Raw genomic sequence first — 24,131 nt, 5'->3', positions numbered from 1 at the left:
TTTGGAAATCTCACTCTGGTGTCCTGGGCCTTGGCCTCTGTGCAACTGGGCTCCTTGGTATGCCCAGTTATGTAGTGCGGATAAGTTGTTGCTCAGCACCACAAGCAGATGTCTTCTGAATTAGTGACTTTTGCTGGTCCTGCATTGGGCTGCGGATGGTGGGAAGACACAGAGATAGAGTAGCCAAACTCATTTGCAAAACTGGCCCTCCCTTAACCTAGAAAGTCCTAAAACGGATTTCACGGAGGGCATAATGTCTACTTTCAGTTAGATCTGCTATGCTTAATGCAGTATGGCAGGTTGTGAGGGCTCAGACTGTCTCCTCTTTGTGTCCGGAGAAGTTTCTAACTCTTGATCTGGCCTGGTCTTTCTCCTGCTTCAAGTCCTTTAACAGTTTCCTGCTGCCCTTAGAATGAAGTTCAAAAGAATTATTAGTAGAGTATGATTCTAATTCTGCCTACTTCTCCATTCTCTTTGACCTTGCTGTGCCTTTCTACTCTGTAGATCAACCATATGGAACAGTTGCTTTTTCCAGAATCCACAATGTTCTGCTGTCTCCATGCCTTTACATAGACCATTCCCTTGCTCTAGAATGCCTTCCCTTCTCCTCCAGCTCCCCTCATCTGGCTAACTTCTACTAATCCTTTAGGACTCAACTTAGATGTCAGAAGGTCTTTCCTGACCTATGGAGCTAGGACTGGCCCACAGTACTCTTCCTTTTCTTTTTCCCCGTGCTTTATTGAGGTATAATTGACAATCTTCCTCTCCTCCCCCCCAACCCCCACTTACTGCATACCTGAAGCTCATCCTTCAGGGCTCCTAAGTCCTCCCAGACACTATCAGGCTCCCCTCCTATTGAGTCACATTATTTGTCTGCCATAGCTTATATCTCAATAAGAGATATAATGATGGGTCTGTGAGGGTGTTTAATTGATAAGTCTCCTCCAGTAATTTGTAAACAGCATGGGGATATGTGCCTTGTTTGTTTACTTCACCACTGTATCTTAAGAGCTTGGCACATAAATATTTACGAAATGGTTGGATGGATGGATGGATGGATGGATGAAATTCTTCTGGGTACCTATATCACATGGAGGTTTTTCCCAGCACAATTCTTAGCTCATTATAAAAGCCTACATACTCTTCTGTCTCTCCAATTGTCTTATAAGCTCCTTGAGGGGAGGAATTATGTTTTTTGTTTTTTCTTTTCTTTTTAAGATTTTATTTATTTATCTGACAGAGAGGGAACACAAACAGGGAGAGTGGGAGAGGGGGAAGCAGACTCCTGCTGAGCAGGGAGCTTGGAAGCGGGGCTTGATCCCAGGACCCTGGGATCGTGACCTGAGCCAAAGGCAGACGCTTAATGACTGAGCCACCCGGGGATCCCAGGAATTATGTTTTTCTCACCCTGATTTCCCAGTGCTTGGTACATTGCCTGGCAATTAGGCACTACAAAAATATTTTGAATATTTGAATAGATGAATGAATGATGATAGGCATTCACTTATGTTCCCTTAGACTCCATTCTTTTTTTTTTTTTTAAAGATTATTTATTTATTTATTTGACAGAGAGAGATCACAAGTAGGCATAGAGGCAGGCAGAGAGAGAGAGAGGAGGAAGCAGGCTCCCTGCTGAGCAGAGAGCCCGATGCGGGACTCGATCCCAGGACCCTGAGATCATGACCTGAGCCGAAGGCAGCGGCTTAACCCACTGAGCCACCCAGGCGCCCCTAGACTCCATTCTTAATACAACAAAGTGACCTTTTAAAAATGTGAATCAGATCATGTTCACTCTACTTGTTAATCCCCCCTGGGGGCCTCCCATTGCTCTGAAAGGACAACCCGTGCTCCTTACCATCACCTACAGGGTCTCTCATGATTTGGCTCCTGCCTACCTTTCTGACCTCATCTACTACTCTTTTGCTCATTTACTATCCCTCAGGGCCCTGGCCTTCCTTATGCTCCTTGAATCTGCCAGGCTTACTCCCATCCTGGGGCTTTTGCACCTGCTTCTTCTCCTGTGGGACATTCAGCTTCATCACCAGCCTCTTCTGGTCGTTCAAGTCTCAGTACAAACATCATCTTTTTAGTGAGGTCTTTCTTGAGCTCTCTATCTAAATGAGCATGTCTTTTCCCAGTCACTCTCATCTTGTACCCCTATCTGAAATCATTCCGTCCCTTTAATTATTACCTGTTTACCTGTCTTCCTTCCTTTCTAGAGTGTAGATTTCACCAGGGCTGCCTACTACTGGATCTACCAGGTGTGGTACCATATGTATCATACAGTAGGTATTCCAAAATATTTGTTGCTTGAGGAAGCGAATGGATGCATGAATATGATCTTAGCCTTCTGTAATAGAGGGGCAGGTTCTGCCAGACTCCCAGGCAGACAGAAGAGTGATTTATCGTGATTAAAGATATAAAGACGCTGGATTGGTAAGAACCAATAGAGGGAGTCAGGATGGAATGTGGGTTTGCTATGACCCACTGGGAGCTCACAAGTCCAGGGATCCCAGGGCTTACTCAGCCGGCCTGAGTCCTCAACCTGGAACCAGATTCAGTCTGGGTGAGCAAAAAACAAAGGCCGCCGTGGCTTCCATTTTAAGTTCTCCTGTATTCAGAATGTTTATGTGGGGACTTATGGCGCATGTAAAGATTCCTGGAAGATGTATCTCTCTGCTCCGTTCCAGTGGAATTTATTTTCTCAAAGTTTCTTGGAATCTAGAGAAGTTATTGTCAGGCAACAGAAGCAATGAATGGAGACATGTGACTCATTCACCAGTACATCTGAGATCTAAAGTGCATTAGTTTAATTCCATTTATGCTACAATGAAACAATTCTTATTTTGATAGCACTTTTCATACTTCTATAAAAATCTAAAAATGCCAGACAAAAAAAGCATTTTTAGAATGGTAAATACAAAGAACCAGGTTTTCATAATACAGCCCACTGATAGTTTTAAAGAGAAGAATAAAGCCCATCCCTCCTTCCTCCATTCCCCACCCCTTTTTAAAAAGACTTATTTTTAGATATAATTTTGCTGGGTTGGCACAGTCTTTAACTTTTTTCCTTTCAATTCTTGTTCTCCATTATCATCAACAAAAATATGAGCATAGAAAAGGCGGGAAGTATTTGTTTCTGTGTATACATCTTTGATATATCAGAGAGGAGAGAAGCATGAACACCCATTGTTGACTGATTTTAAGAACTAAATCTTTTTTTTTTAAGATTTTATTTATTTATTTGACAGACAGAGACCACAAGTAGCCAGAGAAGCAAGCAGAGAGAGGGGGAAGCAGGGTCCCCACTGAGCAGAGAGCCTGATGTGGGGCTCGATCCCAGGACCCTGGGATCATGACCTGAGCCAAAGGCAGAGGCTTAACCCACTGAGTCACCCAGGTGCCCCTTAGGAACTAAATCTTGATTTCACTTTCTGCAGGGAAGATAAAGAGCATGAATCAAGAGAACCTTATACATATGTTTCTAACTGTCAAGGGGCTAAGATTTTTTGTTTTTGTTTCTTTAAATTTAACCCACTGGTTAAAGCCAACAGCATTGTCTCTTAGAAGAGGCCTGATAGAAATAGAAGTGAGCTCCTGTCTTTCACCCCACCCTTAAGCCCCCAACCAGCCCCATCTGTTGAATCAAAGCTATGCAAAAAGACAAAATGGGTATAGCATAAGAATCACTGTGGTGTGGTCTTGACATGAAAACTATTTTGAGTTTGGCTTTTCAACCAAAAGGTTTTATAAGCCATTGATATCTCGGGGGCTACGTTTGGGTGGTTAAGAGCCTGCTTCTGAATTCTGGCAGTTCTGGGTCCCAGCACTATCACATACTCCCAGTGTGACCTGAGCCTCTGTGTTCTCATTCACTGAATGAGGGATACAATAGTAACTACTTCAGGATGTTGAGAGGCTTTGGTGACAAGTGAAGCTCTTAGCACAGAGTGTGGCATACACCAAGGACTTATTAGATACGAGCTATTATTATTTTTATTGAGTGTTAAAATAATTACCATTGTATAAGCAAATGAATTAATGAGTAAGTTGTAAGTATACCTGACTTTGTTTTCTGCCCAGGCTCAGACTGTTTATTAGTGATTCTCAACTCTGGCTGCATACTGGAATCACCCTGGGAGATTTAAAAAGAGATAGACAGTGAGGGAATACAAGCAGGAGGAGCACGAGAGGAAGACTCAGGCTTCCCACTGAGCAGGCAGCCTGATGTGGGGCTCTATTCCAGGGCCCTGAGATCATGACCTGAACTGAAGGCAGATGCTTAACAACTGAGCCACCCAGGCGCCCCTCTCCAGGTGATTCTGATGCGCTGGGAGTTATTGAGCTACACAGAAATGAGGAAGATACCCTGATGTTAGCTCCGCTAATAGACACAATTTCCAGGGCGGCTGGGCTTTAATGCTTTCTGCCCACCCATCTGAAATGGAACAGAGAGGCAACCAGAGCCACCAGGCATCCATTTGCCTTTGACCCTGACCACACTTTGGTTTTACCTTTGGTTTTTACTGACTCTAGTCCAAATCTGATCCCCTTTGTTGGTTTTCCCCAGGCTAAGCCGAGACCATTTGATCTCTTCTATGGGGCTCAATGGTGGTAGTCACATGAGTGTGTGTGTGTGTGTGTGTGTGTGTGTATGTGCGCGCGCACGGTGAGGGGGGGTGGTTGGTTATCATTTCATGGATACAAGAGGTAACAATTTTCCAATCTTTCATTCCATAGCTGCCAGGCCAGTTCTCATCTTCATCATTTTTGGATCTTCACTTATTTTGATACTACCTTCCTTAAGGGTTGTGAAGTGCCTCAGATGAAATAACATCCAGGAAAAGTGCCTTTCAAACTGTGAACATATTTAACCAGTGCAATGTAGATAAATAATAATGAAGTCCTCATAATGTAGAGAGTCTCCAGAATGATCTCTGATAGTTCATCTTTATTAATAGTTTGACATTATTTTGTGTAACCCCTTAGAATATCCCATAAAGTGTTGGTGATTGACTTTTTTTTTTTTAGATTTTATTTATTTATTTGACAGAGAGAGGTCACGAGTAGGCAGAGAGGCAGGCAGAGAGAGGAGGAAGCAGTCTCCCCACCAAGCAGAGAGCCCGATGTGGGGCTTGATCCCAGGACACTGAGATCATGACCTGAGCTGAAGGCAGAGGCTTAACCCACTGAGCCACCCAGGCACCCCTGATTGACTTTTTTGATTGCTTTTCTGTAACATTCTTGGTGCGGTTTACCTCTCGTGATTATGTTGCACTGTGTTCAACCACCTGAAGTGAATTGAACCCTTACCAAATGTAAGCCTCAAACCAGATGTCATGGGAGCCTGGGTGGCTCAGTGGGTTAAGCCTCTGCCTTCAGCTCAGGTTGTGATCTCAGAGTCCTGGGATTGAGCCCCACGTCAGCTCTCTGGTGGGTGGGGAGCCTGCTTCTCCCCTACTCTCTCTGCCTGCCTCTCTGCCTACTTGTGATCTATCTCTCTCCCTGTCAAATAAATAAAAAATCTTAAAAAAACCTTTATAAAAAAACCAGATGTCATTAGTTGACATTAGTGAACAAAGTGAACAATTCCTTGGCTTTAGTGTCACTTGGTTTTCTTCCCTATCTGTGGTCACTCATTCTTTTTTAAGGTTGTATTTATTTAGGTAATCTCAGCACGCAACAAGGGGCTTGAACTCACGACCCCAAGATCAAGAGTTGCACACTCTCCTGACTGAACCAGCCAGGGGCCCCTGGAAATATTTTTAAAGTGCATTTTATGTTCGAGGAACTATGCTAAATTATAGAAGCAGAGATGTGAAAAAGCCAGACAAGACTCCTGTCTGCACGCATGGAGCTTAGAATCTAATGGCGGAGAGAGAAAATAAACCAGTAAACAAGGTATTTCTAGAGAGGAATGAGTGCTATCGAGAGTAGAAATACAGTACTGTGGTAGGGAGTGACTGGGGTATGGGGGTGTGGTCATGGAAGGCCTCTCTGACCAGGTGATGGCAAAAATGTTCCTCAAGAATGAGAAGTGGAGGCCAGGCTGAATAAGTAGAGCACAGTGGATTTTCAGGGCAATGAAAAAGTAAAAATACTTTGTATGATGGTATAATGACAGATGCATGTTATTACGCATCTGTCCACACCTGTGGAATACACACCAAGAGTCAACCTTAAGATAAACTGTGATTTGGGGTGATTAGGATGTGTCCATATAGGCTCAGCAGTTTTAATAAATGCACTACTCTGGTGGGGAATATTGATAATGGCGGCTATGAGTGTGTGGGGACAAAGACTACATGGGAAATCTCTCTCTCAATTTTGCTGTGAACCTAAAACTGTTCTAAAAAGAATAAAGTATTTTTGGGGGCAGCTGGGTAGCTCAGTCAATTAAGTGTCTGCCTTTGGGTCAGGTCATGATACTGTGAGTCCTGGGATCAGCCCCACATTAGGCTCCCTGCTGAGCAGGAATCCTGTTTCTCCCCTCCTCCCCACTCCAGCTCTCTCTATCTCTAAGTCTCTCAGATAAATAAAGTAAATCTTACAAAAAAAAAAAGAATAAAGTATTTTAAAAAGTGGCTGAAAAGATTGGGGAAAAAAAACAGTATAAGTGATCTCAAAAATCCAGTATATAAGTAGACACTAAATAAAATACTTAATTAAAAAAAAGACTAAGAAGGAGGCAAGATGAAGAATTAGGGCAGAGAAATTCACAAGTACAGGGTGCAGAAATGACAAGATCCTAAGGTAGGAAATGAATTGGTGGGGTGCGTGGGTGGCTCACTGGGTTGAGCCTTTGCCTTCAGCTGAGGTCATAATCTTAGGGTTCTGGGATCGAGCCCTGCGTCGGGCTCTCTGCTCAGTGGAGAACTTGCTTCCCCCTCTCTCTCTGCCTGCCTCTCTGCCTAGTTGTGATCTCTTTCTCTCTTTGTCAAATAAATAAATAAAATCTTAAAAAAAAAAAGGAAAAGAATTGGCGCATTTCAGAGATTTTATTTATTTATTTGACAGAATGTGCACAAGCAGGGGGAGGGAGAGGGAGAAGCAGGCTCCCCATGGGGGGGGGGTTCAAAGAATTGATGAATTTTAGGAAAGGAAAGGGGGGCTCTGGGTTGCAGGAGGGAGTTCTGTCCTGTTCTGGCTCCTCTTCCTCTTAAAAGCTGGTCTTGGGCCTCCATCTCTTTTTGTTACACATTCTCCAGATGCAGGTGAGTTCTACAGCACTAGCTCCTCTCAGGGCCTTTCCTGAGTTCAGATTTGGATATACCCCTGTCCACAGGTTCTCTCTTCTTAGATGTTTGGTAGGCACTGAAACTAAGCATGACCCGAAATAACTCTTTGAGTGCACTGTTTTCTACCCCATCCATCCCTACCTTCTTTACCTCCAGGGCTCTCCATTTAGGTAAATGACAACACTGTTTCTTCAGCTGAGCAAGTCAGAAAGCTCCGTGTTCAATCTATTGACAAGACGTAGGATCCTCTGTCCTTTCTTTTTTTAAAAAAAGATTTTATTTATTTATCTGACAGACAGAGATCATAAGTAGGCAGAGAGAGAGGCAGGCAGAGAGAGGGGGAAGCAGGCTCCCCACTGAGCAGAGAGCCCGGTGCCTCCGGTGCCGGGGCTCAATTCCAGGACCCTGAGACCATGACCTGAGCGAAGGCAGTTTCTTAACGAACTGAGCCACCCAAGCGCCCCTCCAAAGTAAAAACAAAAATTTTTTTTTTCAAAATAAAATTTTCAGAAACAAAATATGATCATGCTATCTCTTTGTTTAAAATCCTTTGTGATGTCCCATTCCTCTCACAATAAAGTGTAAGGCCTTACAAAGTCCTCTCCAGTCTGGCCTCTACCTACCTTACCAGCTTCCGAATCACAGAACTTCTTTTCCTAGAATGGGACTCATGGCCTTCAAACTTCCTTGTCCCTTGGTCTAGAACGAAACTCTTTCCTTCTCTCCCTATCCATCTTGCCAATGTCTTTTTTAAGGTCCCACATATTTTTTCATTCATTTGACAAATATTTATTGAGAGATCTGCTTTTACCAGGCACTGAACAAAACAGAAACACTAGCCCTCACGAGGCTTTAAATTCTAGTGGAAGACAGGAGAAAATGGTAAGTTAAAAAATAAATATATGTATGACATTACATGTCAGATGGTGATACGCCCTAAGCAGAAATATAAACCAAGGAAAAAGGAATGGGAATGTTGGGGGAAGGGGTTGCAATTTTAAATAGGGTGGCCAAGAGGAAGCCTCCCAAAAAGTGATAGCTGAGCCTAGACCTGGGGGAGGTGAGAGAGTGAGTCAGGCAGCTATTTGGAGGAGAACATTCCAGTCAGAAAGCAAAGGCCCTAAGGCAAGAGCCTGCCTGATGGGTTCCAGAAATAGTAAGGAGGCCAGTGTGTCAGAGAAATGTGTAGGAGCAGGAGAGGTCTCCCGGCCCTTATATGGACCTTGCCTTTTACTCTCGGTGGGATGGGAGCCAATGGAGACTTTTGGGCAGAGTAGGAATGACATGTTTGGACTTATATTTTAACAGTATCACTCCAGCTGCTGAATTAAGATTAGACTGAGGGAAGCAAGGGCAAAGGTAAGGAGACCAGTGAGGAGGCTCCTGTGAAATTCAAGTAAGAGATGATGATGGTTTGATTCAGGATGGTAACAATGGAAATGGTAAAAAAAAAAAAAAAAAAAAAAAAAAAAAAATTAAAAAATATATATGTACACACACTGAATATATTTTGAAGGTAGAGGCCCAGATTTGTTGAGGAACCAGATATAAAATGTGTGAGGGAATGAACATAGTCAAGGATGACTCCAAAGTTTTTGGCCTAAACATCTAGAGTAATGGAGTTGCCATTTAAAAAAAATATATTTTATTTATTTATTTGAGAGAGAGAGAGCGAGCATGAGCCAGAAGGAAGGGCAGAGAGAGAGGGAGAAGAATACCGCTGAGCAGGGAGCCTGATGCAATGCGGACTGAATCACAGGACTCTGGGATCATGACCTGAGCATTAGGCAGACGCTTAACCTACTGAGCCACCCAGGTGCCCCTGGAGTTGCCATTTAATGAAATGAAGCAAACTGTGGGGTCAGCAGGTTTGGACAGAGTTATCAGGAAATCAGTTTTAGACATATAGACATATGAAGTGTGAGATACCTAGATGCCTACTAGGTATTCAAATGGGGGTATCAAGTAGGGAAATGGATATGCGAGTTTAGAACTCAGGAGAAAGGTTCAGCTTGTGATATAAACCTGGAATTGTCAGCATACTTAACGCCAAAAGACTGGATGAGATCACTAGCGGGATTATGGCAAACAGAAAAAGAGGTCCAAGGATGGAGTCCTGGGACACTTTAACAACAGGTTTTTTTTTTTTTTTAAATATTTTATTTATTTATTTGAAAGACAGAGATCACAAGTAGGCAGAGAGGCAGGCAGAGAGAGGGGGGGAAGCAGGCTCCCTACTGAGCAGAGAGCCCAATGCAGGGCTTGATCCCAGAAACCTGGGATCATGCCCTGAGCCAAAGGCAGAGGCTTTAACCCACTGAGCCACCCAGGCGCCCCTTTAACAGCAGTTTTTAAACTTTCTGCTCTCAGGAATCTTCTATACTCTTAAAACTTTTTGAGGATCACAAAGGGCTTTTGTGCATGTGAGTTTTATCTATCAATGTTTACTGTATTATTAAATTGTCATAAATATCATTTAAAGAAAAATGGCAATGTCTTTTAAAATAAAAGGAAATTTGGGGAGATGTGTCATTATTTTGCCTTTTTGCAAATCTCTTTACTGTCTGGCTTAATAAAAGGTAACTGGATTCTCTGTCTGCTTCTGCATTCTTTGTGATGCCCTATTATATACATCATGTAGTCTGGAATACTATACACCATGATAGACTGGGAGTGAAAAGACAAATGATATTTTAATATTATGAAAATAGTTTTCACCTTAGTACTCCCTGGAAAGGGACTTAGGAGTCCCTGGACTACACCTTGAGAACTGCTGCTCTAACATTTAGAGGTTGGGAGGTTTTAGAAGGAATCTCCAAAGGGAGGGTAAGTTGGAGCCAGGGAGGCTGGAACAAACTCAGAAGAGCCTAGTGCCCTAGAAGCCAAATGAAGATAATGTTTCAGTAAGAGTGATTAAGCACTGATGATGATACAAGTCAGCTGTGCACAGAGAATGACCACTGGATATAGCATCATGGAGGTCATCAGGGACCTTAATAAAAGCAGTTCTGATGGAGAGGTGAGTGCTAAAATGTGACTGGAGTGGGTCATAGCATAAAGATCCCTTCCTCAGGTCACTGAACCCAGACTAGGCTAATTTCCCCCCAAAATCTACTTGTATCTCTCTTTTATCTTTACACTTGACTTTCTTTTTAGTTTACCTGTTTTCTTTTTATTTTTTAAGATTTTATTTGTCAGAGAGAGAGGGCAAAGCAGGGGGAGGAGGAGGCAGAACAGGCAGAGGGAGAAGCAGAGTCCCTGATGAGCAAGGAGCCGGATGTGGGACTGGATCCCAGGACCCTGGGGTCATGACCTGAGCTGAAGGCAGATGCTTAACCAACTGAGCCACCCAGTAATCTGGAGAGTTAATCTGTTTTAGTAGCCATTTCTTCCATTATATGTTAATTGTGGAAGAACAGGATCAGGTTAGTTTTATTCATTGTCATCCTCCCCGGCACAAAGCAAGTGCCTGAGACACAACAAATGCTCAAGTCTTCCCTGGTAAACTTTTCAAGGCTTCTCAGAGGTAAAAGTCTGATACCCCTTAGCTTACAGGATGCACTGTATGTCTGTCTTCATATCCTTTTTTGTCACCTGACCCCCCCTCTTCCCAAAACATCCCTGCACTTTCATTTTTAGGGCCTTTGTATTGCTCTAACAAAATATCACAGACTAGGTAGTATAAACAACAGAAATTTATTTCTTCTAGTTCTGGAGGCTGTAAAGTCCCAGATCAAGTCATCAGCGTGGTCATGTTCTGGTAAAAGCTCTCTTCCTCATATACAGTCTGATCCTTTTTGTTCTGTCCTCATATGGCAGAAGGGATAGGGGTTATCTCTGGGGCCTCTTTTATAAGGTCACTAATTCCATTCCCAAGGGCTCTACCCTCACGTCCTCATCACCTCTCAGAGGCTGCATTTCTTAATACACCACTCTTGGCATTAGGTTTTCAACGTATGAATTTTGAGGGATGCAAATATTAAACCTAAGAGCCTTATGCTTAGAAAGACTTTGTTAATGCTCCACTTTTGCTGTATTGAAATTGTTCATAATTTTTGAACAAGGGGCCTCACAAATTAAGTAGCTGCTCCTGAGTGAAGTGATAGATATACAGAGCTATGGAGCATCATCCTTTAACTGTCGCTTGTTGGTTCACACAAATATTTATTGACTGATTACTATCTTCTGAGGTAGCCAAGTGTAGTGGGGGGGAAGGCATGGCCACTCCAGGCAGGGGAGACTAGGAGCAAAGACTCTGAAGACAGAAACAGAATGGGGTGTAGAAGGACAACAATGGCCTTATTACGGTCTTTCTCTTTAAGTTTGTGCTCTCCCTTCATAGTCTATTGCCTCCTGTTGTCCACATCTCTTCTTTCTATCTTTTAAAGTGTTTCTTTTTAAGAGTAAAAAAAAAATTTATTTGAGAGAGCGGGAGTATGAGACAGCACACAGTGGAGGGGAGGAGAAGAGGACCAGAAGGAGAGGGACAAGCAGACTCTTCGCTGAGCAGGGAGGCCAAGGTGGGGCTTGGTCTCAATACCTTGAGATCATGACTTGAGCAGAAACTGAGAGTTGTCGGATAACCACTGAGCCACCCAAGTGCTGGATCCACATCTCTCAACGAGCACAAACCCATAATACTTTGAATTACGGTGGGCACATTCACCTGTGGACGTTAACTTGGCACTGTCTGGGGATGAGTGCTGAGCCGGGTGCTGTAGGGAATACCAGTTCTGTCTTTCTGGAGTTTGCATTTCCTGGGGGAGAGGGAGATGTGAGTAGTAGAGTGTAAATATGTTGAGGCCAGTCTTCCTAGCACCCTGCTCAGTAATGGCTCAGCACCAAGGTGGCAGTGGGTATGGTCTTGCTTTGTTTTGGATTTCTAGGCCAATATTGAAATCAGTCTTGTTCATCATCCCATGATGAAGGAGTTGAAACCTCTTTAGGGTTTTCTATACCAGGCTGATAATTAGTATGTAATTGTTTTGTTTGTTTTTTGTTTTGTTTGTTTTGAAGTTTTTTTTAGTGCATTCGCCAGGAAGATAAGGAGTGGGAATAACATTCTCTAAATGGCTGGAGGGATAGGGATAGCAGCCGGGTCCATCGCGTGCGTGCGTGCGTGTGTGTGTGTGTGTGTGTGTGTGTGTGTGTAGGGGCCCAGTCTCAGGAGGGGACGCTCCTGTGACAGGCTTCTTGAGCAACAGGAGGGCTCTTGGCTTCCGGATCTGTGAAGTGAGGGGATGGGTTAGATGACTTCAAGGAAGCCTCCCACATTACACTGTAAAATCCCTGGGAGTCGGATTCTGGCAACACTCCGCTTCAGCTGCGAGGCCACTTTCCTTCCGTAAAACAAATGGGTGGGCCTAGAGTACTTTTCTGGAAGCCTGTTACTCGGAATCACCTGTGGCACTCCTCAGCGGAGCGTCCCCAGGACTGCGTCGCCTCACCAGGTCCGGGACTCACCGGCTGGGGGAGGAAGGTGTGGAGCCAGCGCGGGCAGCATCCTGAGCCTCACCTGTGCGCGGAGCCGTGACTCACCTGCCCTCCCCCGCTCCCGGGCTGTTCCAGGAGTCACCGCTCCTCCTTCCTCTGGGAAGGCGGGGATCACTCCCGGCCTGAACGCCCATTAGGGGCCTGGGATGAAGTAACTCGGGGGCACAGGGCGGAAAGCAAGAGATCCTCTTGCGAGTTCCGGCTTGGCGTCGCCAGGGTCTCTCGGCTGGGGCCTACCCCCAAAGCGAGGGAAAGCGGGGCGGCGGCGGGAGGGGCCGAGAAGAGCGCTCCGGGGGGAGGTGCTGGGAAGGGCGGGCGGGGCCGGGGCCGCGGGCGGGGGCCTCCGGCGGGGGGCGGGGTGGGGGCGGGGGCGCCTGGCGGCCCATTTCCTCCTCGGAGTCGTACTGGAGGGAGACAAAGCGGCGACCGTCGGCTTTGGGCCTCGGGAATCTTCCTGCGCTCGCCCCACTCGCCGCAGGTAACTCTCTTCAGGCGGGCGCCGGCTCCGAGCTGAGGGGGCTCTTCCTGCATGCCTGCGGGCGGGCGGGCGGCGGTCTCCCCCGCGACCCCGCCCTGAATCGGGCTCTTGGTGGGTTGCGGTGCGGCGTCCGGCCCGCTGCTTCCCTTGCGGGGCCCCTGGCCAGCGCTCTGGCCCGGCGGGCGGGGCCGAGGCTTCCTGGCGCTCGGGAAGTTGAGGGGCCGCGGAGGCTGGAGCTGAGCGAGCGGCGGGCCCCGCGCGGATGCGGCGCTTTCTCTCGAGAAACTTTCTCGCGGTTTTTAAACTTTATCCCGGCCGACTCGGTGCGCGCGCCGGGTCCCCTCGGCCGCCTTCCCCTGTGGAGGGGAGCCTGCGCGCTGTTTCCGGTGCGGGAGTGGCGGGGAGCTGAGCTTCCTTGTGAAGTGATTGTGGTTTGTGGTTTCCTTGGTCGCACCCTCCTCCTCCTCCCCCCGCCACCGAAACTTGTTGGTCTGGTGGACTTGAGGTTGGCTGAGGCCGCGCTCCGGCTTGCGGGGCCCCGCGCGAGGGTGCGAGTGGGGTGCCGCCTTTCTCTGACCGGGTCTGGCTGGGAAGGTGCGCCACACCCGAGTGGACTTTTGGCGTGTACCGAGTTAACCTTTGTTGTGAAATTACTCAGACTTCTTGTGCTGGTGGATAGGACGCGCCTCACTCTGGTTCGTCCTTTTTTTTGTCCGGGGGGCGTTGAACTCCTTCTTGTTGACTTTTAAAAGAGTGTGCGTGTGTGAAGCACTTGTTGGAAAAAATGTGGACCGACCGAATGCCTGACCCTGGCTCGCCAGGAATGGCTTCCCAACAATGCAAGCGGCAGTTGGCTGGAGCCAGGATTGGCAGACACCCTCTTATGTCCTCCTGCGTCTTTGGAACAGTTTGTTTATTTATTTATTTATTTATTTTTAGTGTTTGTTTTCAACAGATTTTACAATTTAGAAGAATGAGTTATGTGAAGTTCCCAACTAAATTAAGGACGTTTCGTATTTACGTTGAAGGAAACGGTTACATCATTGTATTGTTGCAACAGGATAACCATTTCCATGAGAGGATATTTTATTTAGCAGTGACTGTACAGGTTTATGTTACTTTAGGAAAATGTAAGTTAAATTCATTAGGCGGTGTTATTTTGTTTTACAAGACGAAAGAAATTATCCAAACCTCTGCTTAATTATGTACCCTTTTTGACTCTTACTAAGTTAAATAATTTTTATCCGCTTTTTCTTTTTTTTTAAGGGCCCACCCATGACTTAAGATAAAGGCTGTGTTCCCAAGAGCTCTTAGTGTAATGTAGGGAAGGCGTATACGCCCCCATGGAGTGTAAGGCACTGTTAAAAGTGCCATAATAGTACTTGTGCATGGGTCATATCTTCTTTACTACTAAGGATAGAAAAAAAAAACAACAACAAAACAAAACAACAAAAACCCAAAACTTGTGAAAGCATGGAGAGGGGCCTAATAAGTTCTGTTTGGAGAAGTCCAGGAAGGCTCTGGAAGGTGGTGGCTTTTGAACTGAATGAAACTTGATAGGGTTTTTTCAGTGGTGGAAGCATAAAGGGGGATAGGAGTTGGTGGAATTATGACCTGACTCTTCTGATTTTCCTTACATTTTTGGCTCTTGCTTCTCAGCACCCCCCCCCCCCTTTCAGTTCACTCAGACCCAGGATTCTAACATATCTCAGCCTTTGACACTGTTGAGGTGGCATCACCTTCATTGCCATCATCATCTCATTCTTAGAGTGAGTTAGAGATCAGGGGTGCCCTCTCCCTCTAAGTTGAGACTCTCTTCTCGGTGCAGTTTCCATATCTTCAAACTTAGGTGCTCAAGTCCAAGTTTCTATTTTGATAGTGGATGTCTCACCTCACCTACATGGTCACCTTGCTCCAGAGAGCTGAGTGTCCCAGGTGCTTCTCAAACTCAGCATGCCCAAAATGAGACACCTTTGTTTTCTGGAAACCTAAACTGTATGTGGAGATGAGCAGTAACTGGTAGGGTCCTGGGATTTTTTGAGAAAGTAATAGGCTGAGACCTGACAGACAGACCTGGTTGTCGCAGGTGGTGGTATGTCGTGGTGGTGAAGATCTGGACCAAGGGAACAGGGTCCTCTGCTGGTGTAAAGGTCCTGAGACAGGAATGAACTTAATGTGTTTTGAGACCTAAGACCTGTGGGGAGAAGGCCTCACATGAGATTGCCAGGGAACACCGGGTCATATGTTTGGATCTTCTTCTAAGATCTGTAAGAAGCCATTGTAGGGAGTTTTATGATCTGATATTTTAAAGGAAGATTGTGGGAGTGAGGTGGTGTGGATGAATAAACTGTTTTGGTGAAGTGAGACAGGATTTAAATATGGTTTGATTGTAAGAGGCCTAGGCTTATCTTTGACTTGTTTTCTCAGTAATGACCCCCCCCCAATGTCCCTTTCATGATGAACTTTTTTTTTTTTAAAGATTTTATTTATTTATTTGACAGAGATCACAAGTAGGCAGAGAGGCAGGCAGAGAGAGAGAGAGGAGGAAGCAGGCTCCCCGCTGAGGAGAGAGCCGGATGAGCCCCTCCATCCCAGGACCCTGGGATCATGACCGGAGCCGAAGGCAGAGGTTTTTAACCCACTCAGCCACCCGGGTGCCCCTCATGATGAATTCTTAGTCACATCTCAGGACTCAAGTTAGACCTTTCCTTTATGGTAGCAAACCTCTTCGCACCAGGAGGTGTGTTCCCACTTCATTATACTGTACCTTATATTACTGTTATCCCTGTTTGCCTTTTCTGCTACAGAGTGGACCTGTGAGGCCCCTGATAGCCTTAGTCTTTGACTTGGTACCTGGCCTGGAGGGCAAATTAGTTACTGTCGAATGAAGGAGGAAAAACAGTCTTTCCCCTCTTAGGTCTAACTTGTGGGTGGAACTGTGAAGGGTGAGGCAATAGTCAGATTATGGAGAGCCTCAAATTGAAAACCATCTCCATTCCATTCTTCTTTCTTTTCTACCCATATCTAATCAGAGGTGAAAGCCTCTCCATCCAATGTTCATGTTACATTAATTCCTTTTTTCTGTTTTCTCTGTTTTCACTGCAGTTTAGATGATCTTCCCATCTTTGAACAATTGAAACTACTTGTAGTTCTCTGGATAAATTGTTGTTTTTGTTTTCTTTGGTGCCTTTTTCATATTTTTTCCTTTTCCTGGAGCTGTTCTCTCTCTTTTTTTATTCCTCTGACAAACTCATTTACTCTTTTTTTTTTTTTTTTTAAGATTTTATTTATTTATTTGACAGGCAGCGATTACAAGTAGGCAGAGAGGCAGGCCGAGAGAGAGGAGGAAGCAGGCTCCATGCCGAGCAGAGAGCCTGATGCGGGATCGATCCCAGGACCCTGGGATCATGAACCGAACCGAAGGCAGAGGCTTTAACCCACTCAGCCACCCAGGCGCCCCAAACTCATTTACTCTTTAAAACCTACCTTAGATGTCACTGACTCTGGGTTTTCTCTTAGAACTCAGTGCTTCTTGGGTAGCTTGTACATACTCTTTGGTTGTATCTTTTGTACTGTTTGGTAAATATTTTTATGTCTGTCTTTTTCCCGGCTGGGGGTTCTTGGAAATGGGGCCTGGGCTTTTATTTTTCACAGAACTTTGAAAAAATTAAAGTATAATATACCTGTAGAAGTGTGCTCAAATCATGAGAATACCTGCCTAATGCTGTATTTGAGTGAAGACCACCCACATCCACTCTCTAGACCAAGAAACAGTAAATTATCAGTCAGTACTCCAGGAATCCCAGGTCACCACCTGTCCCTCTGCTCCCTTCAGTTTTTAATCTGAGATTTGGGAACATTATGGTTGCTCATTTGCTCTGTTAGTGTTTGCCACAGTTAGTGGAATGTTTTCCTATCTTCCCCTCCACCTTTCAGTCTTTTACACCCGAGTAGTACTCCTGTTCATTTGAGAAACTTACTGTTCTCTCCTTGCTGAACTGATCAGACTCTTAGGTTTGCATTTAAGTCCAAAATTCTGGCTCTGAATTCATTTGTTCAACTTCATTTTCTTTCTTTCATCCCCCCCCACCCCAAGATTTACTTATATATAGAGAGAGAACGTGAAGAGGGGGCATGGGAGGAGCAGAGGGTGAGGGAGAGAATCCTCAAGCAGACTCCCCACTTAGTGCAGAGCCCGATGCTGGGCAGGTCTCACAACCTGAGATCATGACCTGAGCTGAAACCAAGAGTCGCTCAACTGACTCAGCCACCCAGGCATACCTCAGCTTCATTTTCTACTGTAAATGTTGCTACATGTCCTCTGCACCTGCCAGGCATTCGTACTGGAGTGCCTCATCCTTCTCTTGACATGAATGCTATCCATTGATGAAAGCTGGTTAACGTGTTTTTTTTTTTTTTCCTGTTGCGACATTTGTCACCATTGCTGAAAGTGATCTTTAATTTACTGGGAATTCTAAAATTTGCCTCTGACTATGACATTGTCACTCCTGATCCTGTTTGTGTGTGTGTTTTGGTGGTAAAATATATGTAACAAAATTTACCATTTTAACATTTTCATATACACTTAAATGACATTGAGTACATTCATATTTTTGTTTGCTCATCGCCACCATCCATATCCAAAACTTTTTTCATTTTCAAAAACGGAAACTCCATATATATTAAACATTAACGCCCCATTTTGCCTCCCTTCAGCCTCCTGACCATTATACTTCCTCTTTGAAGTTGACTACTGTAGGCACCTCATGTAGGTTGAATTATACAGTATTTTGTTCTTTTGTGAATGGTTTATTTTCCTTCGTATAATACCTCAGGGTTCATCTGAGTTGTAGCATGTGTCAGAGTTTCCTTCCTTTCTTGGAAAGATACACTAGTATCTGTTCATCTGTTGGTGGACACTTCGGTTGGTTCCACTTTTTGGCTGATAATAATGCTGATATGAGGGGCGCCTGGGTGGCTCAGTGGGTTAAGCCGCTGCCTTCGGCTCAGGTCATGATCTCAGAGTCCTGGGATCGAGTCCCGCATCGGGCTCTCTGCTCAGCAGAGAGCCTGCTTCCCTCTCTCTCTCTGCCTGCCTCTCCATCTACTTGTGATTTCTCTCTGTCAAATAAATAAATAAAATCTTTAAAAAAAAAATAATGCTGATATGAAATGGGTGTACAAGTATGTATTTGTGTCCCTGCTTTAACTTCTTTTAGATATGTACCCAGAAGTGGAATTTTTTTTTTTTTTTTAAAGATTTTATTTATTCGACAGAGAAAGATCACAAGTAGGCAGAGAGGCAGGCAGAGAGAGAGGAGGAAGCAGGCTCCCCACCGAGCAGAGAGCCCGATGCGGGGCTCGATCCCAGGACCCTAGGATCATGACCTGAGCCGAAAGCAGAGGCTTTAACCCACTGAGCCACCCAGGCGCCCCCCAGAAGTGGAATTTGTTGGTCATAAGGTAATTCTGTGTTTATAGTGTTTAGGAACTGCTGTACTGTCTTCTACAGTAGCTTTACCATTTTGTATGTTTACTAGCAGTGTATGAGGGTTCCAGTTTCTCCATATCCTCACCAACAGTTATTTTCTTTCTTTCTTTTTTTTTTTTTTTTTTAAACTAGCCATCCTAGTGGAAGTAAGGTGATACTTCTTTGTGGTTTTGCTTTGCCCTTCTCTGATTAGTGATGTTGAGCACCTTTTCTTGTGATTATTGGCCATTTGTATATTTTCTTTGAATAAGTTTCTGTTCAAGTCCTGTGGCAATTTTATTTGAGTTGTTCATTTTTTGTTGTTCAGTTTTAGATGTTCTTTGTGTGTTCTGGATTCTTAAATTTATTTTATTTTTCTCCCTTTTATTATTGTAAGATTTCATTTATTTATTTGGAACAGAGAGATACAGAGTGAGAGGGAGAATGAGCAGGGGGAGAGGCATAGGCCGAGAGAGAAGCAGAATCCCACTGAGCTGGGAGGCTCCATCCAGGACCCAGAGGTCACTCCTTGAGCCCACGGCAGATGTTTAACCATCTGAGCCACCAGAGCATCTCTTCTGGATTTTTAAAAATTTCCAGTATAGTTAATATAAAGTGTTACAGTTTCAGCTATATAGTGAAGTGATTCAATAGTTTTATATATTACTTAATGCTCATTATAATAAGTGTATGCATGATCCCATTTACTGATTTCATTCATCCTCCCACCCACCTCCCCTCTAACTTATCAGCTTGTTTTCTATACTTAAAAGTCTGTTTTTCGGTTCTCTCTCTTTTTTTCTTTGTTTTGTTTCTTAAATTGCACATATGAATGAAATCATATTTTATTATTTGTCTTTCTCTGACTTATTTTGCTTAGCATTATATTTTCTAGATCTATCCATGTTGAAAATGATTACAATTCCATTCTTTGTGATGGCTGAGTAATACTCCACATTTTTCTTTTCTTTTTTTTTTTTTTTAAAGATTTTATTCCTTTGACAGAGAGAGAGAACACAAGCAGGGGGAGCAGCAGGCAGAGGGAGAGGGAGGATGGGGGGCTGGATCCCAGGACCCTGGGACCATGACCCGAGCCAAAGGCAGACGGCTAACCAACTGAGCCACTCGGGGAACCCTGAGTAATATTCCATTGTATATATGTGTGTATATACACCCCCCCCCCCATCTTCTTTATACATTCATCAATCAGTTGACACCAGGGCTGCTTACATAATTTGACTATTGTAAATAATACTGCAGTGAACATAAAAATGGATGTATCTTTTTGAATTAGTGTTTTCATATTCTTTGGGTAAATATCCAGTAGTGGATATATAGTTTGAGTAGTAATCCCTTTTTAGTGTGTGATTTGCAAATATTTTTCTCTCAGGTTTTGGGTTCCCTTTTCACCCTGTTGGTGCACAAAAGTGAAATTTTGATCAAGGTCTGTTTACCTGTTTTTTTCTTTGGTTGTCTGTGATTTTTGGTGTCCTATATAAGAAGTCATTGCCAAATCCAGTGCCAGGGAGCTTTTCTCCTCTGGGTTTTTTTTTTTTTTTTTTAATCCCCTCAGCTAAACTGGATACCCTGAGGGCAGGAACTAAATTAGTATTCTAGGCCCTTTACCCTCCAGCACAGTGAAGGCGTGGTGAACAAGGAAAAAGTAGGGAAAACATTTTTTTTTTAATTTTAATTTTTAAAACGTTTTAACAATAAAGAGTTATGTTTAGAGTATTTCTTGCTGTTGCTGATTTGTCATTGATTATGTCTGTCTCATGAATTAGGATGATAATGTGTTTTTAGTTTTTAATCTTAAGAATCCTAGTTGGAGAGTTTAGAGTTCGAACTTCATCATCTGTGTAATGAATAAGAGAATTTATAAAGGATATTTAACATCTAATGTGATAAAATGCTAATTTATTCTTTCAGTCCTGAACAGGAAATGTGTTATCCATATTAAGTGGGTTGTCTTATAAGTAAAACTGGTGAACTAGTTCAGTATTTAAATAGCATTAAATTGCTGGCTTACCTTCCTTTAGACTCTTCTAGACTGTAAATTCTTTTTTTTTTTTTTTTAAAGATTTTATTTATTTATTTGACAGAGAGAAATCACAGGTAAGCAGAGAGGCAGGCAGAGAGAGGAGGAAGCAGGCTCCTCGCGGAGCAGAGAGCCTGATGCGGGGCTCCATCCCAGGACTCTGGGATCATGACCTGAGCCAAAAGCAGAGGCTTTAACCCACTGAGCCACCCAGCCACCCCTAGACCATAAATTCTTTTGCGAGATGCCGAGCTCCTTCAGGGTGATTACTTTCTTCTGAATCTTTGACTCCTGTGATACCTGACTTATTTCTAAACCCATAGCAGATATTCTTCAATAAATACTGGATTAGTTAGAGTAGGCATGCATAAGCTATATATAGGATTGTGGCAGGGGATGGAGGCATAACTTTACCTCCACTTCATTAAAGGTTTTTTTGGTAATAAAACTCATAGTACCTAGAGATAAATATTGCTGACATTTTGGGGTAGATCCTCTAATCTTTTTTCTAGACATGTATATTGTCAGTAACTTTATAAAAATTAGTTTTTACTTCATGTGCTCTTTTGGAATTTACTATTTATTATAACTTGAACATTTTCCCTATTAGTAAGCTAAGATTAACCTTTTATTTTTTGTATCAGAAAAAAGAACTGCCAGATGAACTAGGCAATGACCTCAATTTTAAGAGACATCCAGATTTCAGAGACTTAAAAATGTGAAATATGTATGTGTTAGAACTGATGACAGGGGCGCCTGGGTGGCTCAGTGGGTTAAGCCGCTGCCTTCGGCTCGGGTCATGATCTCAGGGTCCTGGGATCGAGTCCCGCATCGGGCTCTCTGCTCAGCGGGGAGCCTGCTTCCCTCTCTCTCTCTCTGCCTGCCTCTCCGACTACTTGTGATTTCTCTCTGTCAAATAAATAAATAAAATCTTAAAAAAAAAAAAAAGAACTGATGACATATGATTAATTGCACAATAGTAATATAGCATATTAATGATCCCTTACTGTTCCATTATGTAGCTCCCCCTCCCTTTTTTTTTTTTTAAGATTTTATTTATTTGACAGAGAGAGACAGACATGGAGAGAGGGAATACAAGCAGGGGGAATGGGAGAGGGAAAAGCAGGTTTCCCGCTGATCAAGCCCCAGGTTAGGCTCCCCCTCTGCAACTGCCCACCAGTTGTGGGGGGGCTGTCTGACTGTCCCTCTCTCATATAAATAAATAAATAAAATGTTTAAAAAAAAAGTCTAGTTATACTTTATCAACGTGGCTTATATGGTACATTAATTTTTAATTTTTTGTTTGAGAAACTGTCATACTTACCATATTAGGTTCCTGCTGGCAGTACACAAGGGCTCTAATTTTTCCACATCTTTGACAGCACTTGTTATTTTGGTTTTTTGATGGTAGCCATTGAGCATGAAGTGGTATTTCATTGTAGTTTTGATATGCATTTCCTTGATGATTGGTGATGTTGAATATCTTTTCATATGTTTATTGCACATCCCTGTATGTCTGGAGAAATGTCAGCTTAAATCTTTTGGACATCATTGGGTTGTTTGTTTTCTGGTATTTGAGTTTTAGGAGTGCTCTATTTTTTGAGTATTAATCCTTATCACATATATGATTTGCAGATATTTTCTTCCATACCCTGGGTTTTCTTTTCACCCTGTGACCCTGTGGATAGAGTCCTTTGATACACAAAAGTTACTTTGATGAAGTTCAATTTACTTGTGCCTTCAGGTGCCCTGTGCAGGAAATAATTTCCAAATCCTGTGTCATAAAATGTTCTCCCTGTGTTTTCTTCCAAGAGGTTTATAGTTTTAATTATTAAATTTAGGTCTTTAGCCCATTTTGAGTTCATTTTTCTGTGTGATAATAGGTAAGGATCCAACTTCATCCTTTTACACGTGGACATGCAGTTTACTCCGCAGCATTTGTTGGAAAGACTGTCATTTCCTCATTGAATGGTCATGATACCCTTACTGAAAATCATTTCACTGTAAATGTGAGCATTTGTTTCTGGATGATCTATCTGTTCTGTTGGTCTGTATGTCTTTATGCCAGTACTACATACGTAATAGTATGCCAGTACTATTTTGATAATTGTAGCTTTGTATTAAACTGATGTTAAATTAGCTCTTGAAGCTAGTAATATTTTGTACATTTATATTCTGTGGTTCTGTTGTATGTATATGCTGTTGAGAAAATAAAATAAATTCATTTAACTTCTATACATCTTGATTGTGGAGATGATTACTCTGCTGTCTGAGTTTGTTAAACCTTATGTATGGAATAGTACACCAGAGTCCATTTTACTGCATGTGAAAGTGATAAAATAGGTAAAAAATAATTGTATCCAAGGCCAATTATCGTTTCTGCTTTTCTCAGCTCAAATCATTTTTTCCTTGTGAGTGATTGTGAAGACACACCTTTAAAAAGTATTCAAAGAACTTTGGTTATAATGTATATGTTGGAGGATTTAAGTCTTACTAGTTCCTTCTGTTTTCTTTCTTTTTTTTCCTTCTTTTAAGAAAAAAAGTTAAAGTTGCGACTAGTGGCTCAGTCAGTTGGGCGTCTCCTTTGTCGTGGCACTGGGTGTGGTCCCAGGGTTCTGGGATCCAACCCCTGCTCAGGGTGGAGCCTGCTTCTCCCTCTTCCTCTGTCCCTTCCCCCTGCCTTTGCTTGCGAGTGCACGAATTCTCTTTCTTTCTCTCACTCCTGTGCGTACTCTCTGTCAAATGAATAAAAAAGAACAATAAAAAACAACAACAACAACAAAAACATAAGTTAAACACATTAGGCATCTGGGAGAGCCTCTCCGAGCAGCAATTCCTAAAATTCGGTCAGATGCCAGTGTGCTAGCTTCCAGACCTTGAGGGTGTTGTTCCTGTAGTGTGTTCTTTAGCTTAGCCCCCCACAACGTGGGCCTGGCTTGAAGGTGAACAATTTGCCTTGACTTGCCCTGCCTCATGATGTTTGTTCCCTTGCAAGAACACTATACTAAATTTATGCATTATTGAAAGTTCAAAGTGTGCAGAAATACCATGCTTCAGAATAAAACTTCAACATTGCCCTTTCTCTCTTAGAGCCTCTAAAATGTTCATTATTTTCATCTTTAGTTTTTTTTCTATAATGCCAAACTTTTTCTCCATGTGCAAGCATGCCCCCAACCCCATTTCTAATGGAGCTTGAAATTAACATGCATTTCTATTTACTTGTTGATGGACTGTCATCTATCAACCCCACTTTTTTTTTTTTAAAGATTTTATTTATTTATTTGACAGACAGAGATCACAAGTAGGCAGAGAGGCAGACAGAGAGAGAGAGAGGAGGAAGCAGGCTCCCTGCTGAGCAGAGAGCCCGATGTGGGACTCGATCCCAGGACCCTGAGATCACGACCTGAGCCGAAG

General features: G+C 43.3%; 1 protein-coding gene across 2 annotated transcripts in view; it reads left to right on the top strand.

The window, feature by feature from the left end:
* The first annotated feature begins 13,095 nt into the window (after nt 1–13,095).
* Nucleotides 13,096–24,131, top strand: part of CTNNA1 (catenin alpha 1) — a 182,597-nt gene continuing 171,561 nt past the window's right edge. Inside the window, exon 1 of one of the 2 annotated variants that reach the window (XM_013052450.2) lies at nt 13,096–13,209. The gene's annotated coding sequence lies outside the window, so the exon portion shown is untranslated. Of the gene's footprint in view, nt 13,210–18,647; nt 18,673–24,131 lie in introns of those variants that run through there. The other variant, XM_013052451.2, reaches the window with a different exon arrangement.

Source organism: Mustela putorius, unplaced genomic scaffold (assembly GCF_011764305.1).
Source record: "Mustela putorius furo isolate JIRA1106 unplaced genomic scaffold, ASM1176430v1.1 tig00000145_pilon_pilon_pilon, whole genome shotgun sequence".
Taxonomy (NCBI): Eukaryota; Metazoa; Chordata; class Mammalia; order Carnivora; family Mustelidae; genus Mustela; species Mustela putorius.
Note: the sequence above shows the minus strand (reverse complement) of the source record. Positions and strands in the feature narration are given on the sequence as shown.